Raw genomic sequence first — 8,906 nt, forward strand, 5'->3', positions numbered from 1 at the left:
GTCTGGAGTTCCTTACTAAGGCAGGCCTAGTCTGTTACGATTGATGATGAAAAATAGTTGAGCGGTTCAAATTTGCTATCGTATAAAGGCCATGATGAGATTCATTAGAGGCATTTACAATAGGTTACAGAAGAAAGACTCAATACAAATTCCACTTAACCGTTCTACCACCGATTTAGGAGCACAGAAAAGAGCGTGAGAAAAAAGAAAATATATGTCTGAAATAGAGGCATGCCAACCGTTGTTAAAAATTACAACAGATTTTGTAAGTTGAAAGCAGGTACCCCTAGTGTCAGTGCACATTGACGAAACTTGTAAACGCTTGGCGCATAAAGAATAAAGTGATTCAAATAAACTTCAATTATTACACGGTCAGAATTTTCTTGAACAAACCACTGGAAATTGCCATTATAAGTAGTCCTTATAGAAACGGTACGTATGTAACATAGATTTGAGTGGTTCAGCGGGATATTAACAAGCGGTCCTCAGGCTGTACCATGAATTATAAGTAGGTCGACTACAGACATGCTGTGGACACATATATATGTATAATTTCTAGGCTGTATTATATATATTAATGTGAGAGACATTATCTGAATTTTAGCATATTTTCGATAACAAAAATAAAGTAAACACTTCCACGGAGAGATCTCTAATGCAATGCATCCCAAAGCCTGTTTAGTAGATGCATATTCCCCAGCAGAAGAACCAATTACTAATGAAAAAGTCTGTAGATTTGCCGCTGGCCAGGCCTACAGAGAGATAAAGAACAGCAGCTAGCTAGCAGAAACTAACTATCCAAAGAAACGAGGAAAAATTGCAAGGAAATTTGTTCAAAGGTGATCGTTAATCCATCAGAAAGCCCTTACAAAACTATACACCGTTCATCTCCGCAAATCTGGCATTACGCTCTTCTCAATAGACCTCCGAGCCTGGCCAGCATACCGCCGAGCCATCTTCTTATAGACCCATATGTCTTTTAGATATTATATTGTATATGGATTCCGTAAAACTAGATCCATCATTGATGTTATCAAATTCGCTGTTTGGATAAGAAAGCAGATTTTGCGCGAATATTCCACATATTATTAATGTACCTAATCTTTCTATTCCGGAGGCATATTAAGAATGCTGAGTTATACGAGTACACACAGGACGAAATTCTTCCAACATTTGAGATTTTAAACGAAAGAAGAAAACTATTAGAAACTTCAGGTTATTTGCTTGCAACGGAAAATGAAGATCGCTCATATGCTCGGATCTATGGAAAGCAAATTGAAGCGAAAGACTTCAGGCTAGCAAGGTTTGGGGGGTAAAAGTCATAATGAAACTATGTTTCACTTTCATTATCATTACCCGGCGCCAACATGTACAAAAAATAAGTCCACAGCAGGGAGGCAAATACAAAACTAATATAAAGAACCAGGACGACTAGGAACACAGGGCAACGAGATTAAGAAGCTAGCACTTTACTCCGTCAACTATGGTAATGTCAAATATGAGATCCCAGTTGTCTTGTTTCCAGACACCACTCATCGCAAGTCAAGCCGCTTTTATTTGGATTCTTTATGGTTGTAAAGATATTATCGTTTGGTCTGATTTTCTCACTCTTCGCTCTTCCGCTAGAAAGTTTAGATACTTGAGCGTGCTGTTGTCGAAATCGTCGTTGTGATATTCAAAGTAATATTTCACGATAGTACCGTGGGATGAGATGATAGGCAAGATAGGTTGATTATAGCTCATACTGTGAATCCCTATAATTTTTGCAAAAAATTTAGTTCTGAATTTTAGGCAAAAAATCATGAGTCTTCCAACAGTTTGTTCTGGATGCGCCTTTGCCATCACATACATAATTTAGAAGTGATCAAACTAGTTTCATCGTTTATGCAGTTAGTGTATTTTAGTTCCACAGGTTTGGATTACTTCTCGGTCAAAATGAAATGATTACATACATATGTAAGTACATTCTGCATTATCATATTGATCTAGTTTTGGTAGTTGATCTGACTATTTTAGTATTTTTATTGTTTTTGGTCATTGGTTGTTGCCAGCCTCGCTAGTCCAATTAGTTTCGTAAAGTCCCTTATTATCGTGATTATTTTGACCCTGATCTGTTTTGATCGCAGGTTTCAAAGCGATGATGACATAGTGAAGGTTCTGATAGAATTTTGTTGAAAGTTAGTCAGTGCCCAATTACCTGTATTGGAATATCATGCCTTTGAAGCAATTATGTTCAGACGTGTATTCAAAAGATTATTCTATGCAAACCATTTTTCGGATTTATCATATTAAAAGTTGCATGATTTTGTTTTCTCTCCGAAATCTCGATTTCCAAATTAAGCTCCTCTCTCCCGTAGTTTTCATCAGATTTTCTCACGTACTCCAGTTTCTCTAGCCGAAAATCTACTTACTCTAAATTTACGCTAATTTATGTTTACACCAGTCACATACGGCGCCTGAAATTTTCATTTGATTTCCCCAAGTTTCCTCTTCACTCCTTGGTGGAACATAGGGCATTCACAGTTTCTTTGGTGTTAATCTTCCGGATAAACACTTATAACGGCTGGGAATCCAACGAATGCAGGGTAATCCCTCTATCTCTATACCATCACACTCTCAAATATTATACTCGTATATATAAATCACCGACCAAGACCTATTCTCATTGGATTCATCACAGTTGGTGGCAGAAAGGTACTGTTTGATCTGATTTCCCCATTTTATTGCTTCCTTGCTAGAAGAGTAAGCTGATACTTGAGTATCACAGTCATGTGATAGTCAATTTTGAGGAAAGAACTGTAATACATTCTAGAAGTTAACGAATTTTTACCGCGCAGATTTGACCGCACCTAAATGCGGCACTTCGATAGATGCCAATCGACGAATGATTGCTAAACTCTTTGCTAACCAATTCTGGATGTTGGATACTTAGCACCTCGGTCCCTTCTAAGTCAATTCAAAGTCACGTGTCCTGTTTGTCCTTAAATGCCAGTAGAAATCGTTCGACAGTGTGCTCTAGACCTCAGCTGCTTATGTAGTGCCTTGGTTTTAGTATCAATTCATGGGATATACGGTTATACTTATTCGAGAAACGTGGCATAGCGTGCCAACCGTTATTGAGACCATGTCTTCCCAACTAAACTCTTTTTCTACTGTTCTGCGCTGTACATACAGCGGCCTACTCGTTCACCAGTCTGAGGAAGTGGATTCCATTGTATGGCATAACCAACCAAGTAATTGTCACTTTTTCTTAAAGTATCACTTATCAACTGTAATTTCCACCATAAATCGACATACTGGTGAGCACACCGCGAAAGTTCTTCGTTTGAGATTATGTCAGGCGGATAACTTGGCGGAAACGGATGTTAAATAAAGGTTGAAGAAATCGAGTAACAGTGGCGGTCAGCTTCCATTTATTGCTCTCTTATAGCAGCCCAGAGAGAACGTTGTTTGCAAATCTTCGCCAAAATAGTGAAGACTGATCTAGCACTGCTAATTCGCCGAATAATATCGAATTTGGTGACACCACCAGCGAAGATAACGCTACCAAAATAGACAAATTGATCAACAGCTTCAATGTTCTGCTCATAAATGAAGATACGAAGCGATGGATGACCGGTCAGACAGAACCTTGGGGTTCTTGGTATTTATTTTCAATCCGACTCTGCTTGTTTCTTTCTCTAAATTCCAAGCCATCTAGCAAAGAGCAAAGAAATATCGTTAGCATAGTGGAGATGTTTGAAGTAAAATGAGTACTATTAACGCTCTAAGCGTCCTCCGAAGAAGCATCTTGAGGATTTTCACTATGATAATGCACCGTCGTAAAATGCCCTTATTATCCGCAAAATGATGATCAAACACGAAATGAATACCATTCAACACCCAATTCGAATTCGGATTAGATGTGGGCATATGGCTCGAGGTTTGGATCAAGTGCTACGTTGCAGTCGATTGGGATTACACTATCTTGTATTTTAAATTTTCTATAGTTTTTCAATTTGGATATATCATATATGTAAACTGCGAATCTGATGAGGACTACAGACGCGAATTAGGGTTCTAATTGTGCCCCGTAGAAATTGATGCCTTAAGGCAGAAGACAATAAGCATCTGCTTGCCATAAATAAATATCCAAATATCAGGAGGAAAACATTCTAAAGACAGCCCCACTAAGCTTCGCATTTGATCCTTGAGAATACTTTTGATTACACAACTTCTTCACTGTAAGTATCTTATCGCTCCTCCTCCATCTTCACACTTTATATTGACTTCAATATTCCTCTCTTCCTTAACAGATCGAAGTGAAACGAAAAAAACAAAACAAACAAGTCGGGAAGCCAGAAGCTCGACGCTTCAGGTATGGAAGGTTTTGTTTGTTTCTTCAGTGAGTATATTTGAATGCAGAACTACCCCGTTTCTACGTAGCCCGTTATGTGTATGCATTTAGCATGTTAGAGTACTCCCTTTAGTATGATATTGGAATTTAGCTGCAGTCAATTTAGACGGTAAAGTCAACTTTCAGCTACTGTAACTTAGTATGTACATTTAAAAATAGTTAATAATAGTATATTACAATATAGCAATATACTATTACTAACTTAATTTGAGCAGAGGCAGCTTCATGATTTTTTTCAGAAAGCACTAATCAAGACCTTCCATTTGATACCCAACATGACTAGATTAAGTTAAAAAAATTAACACCCCACTTTTGCATGTATGAGGACCCCCCTTAATCTTAACATAGAAAGATGTCACTCAATACATGTCTGGGCGTTCATAGTTTCCACCTTCTCATCAAATTTCGTGTCAATCAGTAAAGCCGTTTCTGAGAAAAGTTCATGAGGCAGACAGACAGACATTGGACCGATTTTAATAATAAGGTTTTGTTTTGCAAACAAAACCTTCAAAACTTTCTAAATCCTTCGTTTTTATCCAATTAATTTTTAATAAGCTTCGTATTTTTCCAATTTTTTCCAACTATCAAATACTTGACACTGGTGATCCAAATTTCAAAATCTATCTTCACATTTTTAATAATCGCCGGATGTTACGCTTTTATTTTGAAGTAAACAAACAACGCAGTTTGTGGGTGTCGACAAATTGTCACTCGGCTTGTAAAAGGTAAAACGAAGCGAGACTCCTTTAGAGCATACTATGAGGAGCGGGAAGGAGAAAGGGAGACTTCCAGGCTGTACAGAATCCATAAAAAGGATGAGTCGGCTAAGCTGGACTCTCTTAGAAAACAGCTGAGTTTGCATAGACTCTCGTACACCACCCGGGAGAACAGATGACAGAAGTGAGAAAAAGAGAATTGGCGGTTTCTGCAAAACTTTCAACACGAAAATGTTGCAAGGGGATTTGGGACATTGATGGAGCGGTTGTTATCAATGAAAAGGCGAATGCTACTATACCTATCCTTTGAGCACCTTGTTGAAGCACCTGGTATGGATAGCATTTATCCAACGATGCGAAAGGAGGGTATGGAGCATTTAGAGCAACTTGTAAGAACTATTTTCCAAGGCCGTCTTGTTCTGTCAGTCCAAATCCAAATAACTTCAGACAAATTAGTATAACATCATTTTCGCTGTAATGTCTGCAAGGATTGGTTAATAGTGAAGAAGGCGCACCCACGAAATGAAAACCAACACGTTTTTCAGCGTGGAACGTCATGTGAATCTGTTCACCCTTCGGTTTCAAAGTTAAAGGACGTAACTTTGAAAGGCGTGATGCGGGTGTTCGTGGACATTGACTTTGACTGTTCGCCTTTCCAAAAGCTCTGAGATGCCGCCAGGGGGTGATGAAACTTTAACGCAGAAACTGCTGTGTGCTGGAGTGGTGGTTGAGCTGTATCTAACAACGGAAGCGACGAAAGGCTGCTCCCAGGGAGGTGCGCTATCACCACTTCTGGGGAGTATGTTGCTCCACTCACTACTATGCGAATTGCAAAATCTGCCAATACACGTTTAACTTTAAGCGGATGATGTGGCTGTGTTAGTTTTTGGTCGAGATCTCGGAACAGTGGGCGAAAATATACCATGCAAGGTAGAAATTGAATGGTCTTTGCCTTCCAAAGATGAGCGTACAACCCTTCAACTCACCGAAGAAGTAAAACATTTAGGAGTTATTCTAGATAATAGGCTTCTTGCAACAAACCTGTCGAGGTAAAGGTGAAACGAACTGTCGTAACCTATGGGCTGTGTAGGCGAGATGGGGAATTGGATCCGCAGGTAGTAATTCGGATATATGTTGCTATCATTGCTCGTTTATGCATGCGTAGTGTAGCAGTTTATGGTCAAATAAAGAGTTTTCGCTATAAACATTTCGGGCTGAAATGTAAGGACAGCAGCTTGGGTGATTGACGAGCAGTTGAAGGGTAGGCGCACCGCAAGCTATAGCGATAGTTAACCTGTTTCTAGATTCAATACGACGGAAGTACGCTGGTAACTCGGTCATTGTTGTAGGATAATTAAATCGCAGGTGCCTTAGCAAAAGTTTGGAACCAGCAATTGGAGTGTAAGCAGTATTGATTAATGATACTATCAAAAACTGGGAACAAGCTTCCCATAATGGCAGGTGATAGAACTTTAATGCTGCTAAATCTACAATACTTTTTCTGTCGGAACCAAACAAATATACTGCAAAGTTCATCCTGTCCAAAAACAAGAAGACTTTCAGAGGTATTGGGGCATTCTGATTGGCCATAATTCACTAGCTGTACATATGTTCATTACAGGGATTCTTCAAGATGATATGTGTCTATCTTGTAGTGAGGAAGCGGGATCCACGGAAATTTTCTATGTGAATACCCCGCCTATGGACGCATCAGACATTAGATTTTTAGTGCGTGCTGATATGCACCAACTACAGTGAGTAGCATCAGATTCACTAATGGAAACGGGGGAATCGGCTACAATGGACCAATCATATACAAATGCTCAGACGACCAGTACTCAGAATTATAGAGGACGATAGGGCTAACGACAAGGCTGTATATATTTAATTTTAAACGTTCCCTCTGCTAGATCTGTCGATCGTGAACAGAAAGAAACTACTCTTGGAAATGCATAGACAACATAAAATTCTAGTATTTTGTAAATATAGTTCAACGTAGTTCTGATGAGAGAGAGTAGAAAGCGGGAAATTTCTAGGGCTCGGGTTTTTCGGACAATTTTCACACCTAGCCCAAAATTTCCTTATAAACGTGGAGAAATTCGTTAAAATCGACATTTAAATTCGAAATATATATGTAGATTTAATACCTTATGAGCAAACTGATATAGCGTAACTCATTATCGACCGGAATATAAATGTAAACAACTGCAAGAAATTCCTTTAAAAACGACAATCTTAAAAATACGAAAGGAACCCAAAACATCCAAAGAGCTTATTTTCTAGAACTCAAAAAACTTTTCATGCTAAAGCTACTACAGAATAAAAAATGCTCCTGGAAAGGTGTGGTAGCTTAGGCAAGTTTAGAGAAACCCTGGACATATACAGGTTTGATCATTCTCTGTCGAATCCGTTCATTCGAAAGTTAGATTTTAGGGATAGTTCGTGGTCCAAGCGACTAATGAAGTACAAAATTAACTGGTCAATATACCGGGAGTAATCCAAAAGTAATGATAGTTATTACAAAATATAAATAAAATAAAAACTTTAATTAATAATAATCTCTGGCTCATAGAGCGTACGGCGTAAAACAACCACGCCCACATCGCTGTTGATTTCTGGCATGCTCTATCTAACCCTAGGAATTTCTGAGAAGTTCCTACTCTTCCTTCTTTTTTTCTTCCTTTGTAATTCTAGGGAAACTCACTCGTTGGCCATCTTGGTGTAGTGAGTTCCATTAGAAGCCTAGTGCGCGATTTTCCAAAATCACCTGTACCCACAACTAAAAATCTGATACTCTTTGGCCAGTTACGAGCAGGTGTTTTCTACGTATATCCCCCCATTGTAGTTGCCCGCTTCCGTAGGTGTTATGTCCTATTTGTCCAAACTATTTGTACCAGCGCACGAATGTGGTCTGAGAAGAACCAGAGTTCCTATTTCACCAAGTCGGCATTCATCGACCGCTAGTATTCCAACGACTATGATCTACATAAATGACCATTGATGAGGATGTGAATAATAAGGGGTAGATGTGTTATGATATTTTTCATAACTGCCACAACACACACTTTGTCAAATGAAGGTCTAATGCGCATTAATTTTTATATCAATATGTGGAATTGTTAATTATAAATCAAAAATTAATCAATCATTAATTTATTAAATTGGCCTCCAGTAAACACTAATCTAAAAAAAGTTTATTCAACGCTTTATCTTCCTTATTTAAACACTATACATATTGAGTAGATTGAAACAAATATTTAAGATAAAAATTACCAACTCAGAATCTTCCCATTTACTACTATTATACAAACAATTATTGCATTTTTTATAACCAATCGTTTTCCATTTCCCATAACTCATAAAAACCTTTGCGTGTGATAACAATATCATACTATGAAGCAATAAATATTTCAGGACTAGATGAATTATTACCCAGATTAGAAATTTTATCTATATACATATGTACTCGCCCTGAAACCATTGCTTGTTTCCTTCTTATCACTTGATATCATATTCTAAGATCAGTTTGTTGCGATTAGATATTTTTTTTCACTTTTTTGCTATATATATCTTCGAAAAATAAAGATAATTTCATTGTTATTGCTACTTAAAAACTGTAATGAGTTGGTAACTTACTGACTACATACAAGAGCAATGCACCTTGCTGTTGGTTAGTGGCGTACATAATAACAGAATGCATTATCAGTACCGGAAATTCCATAATAAAATATCAGAATATCTGTAAGTGTATACGTTTATTAATTTTCCTTTTGGAAAAAACACCTGTGCAGTAT

Source organism: Hermetia illucens, chromosome 3 (genome assembly GCF_905115235.1).
Source record: "Hermetia illucens chromosome 3, iHerIll2.2.curated.20191125, whole genome shotgun sequence".
Taxonomy (NCBI): domain Eukaryota; kingdom Metazoa; phylum Arthropoda; class Insecta; order Diptera; family Stratiomyidae; genus Hermetia; species Hermetia illucens.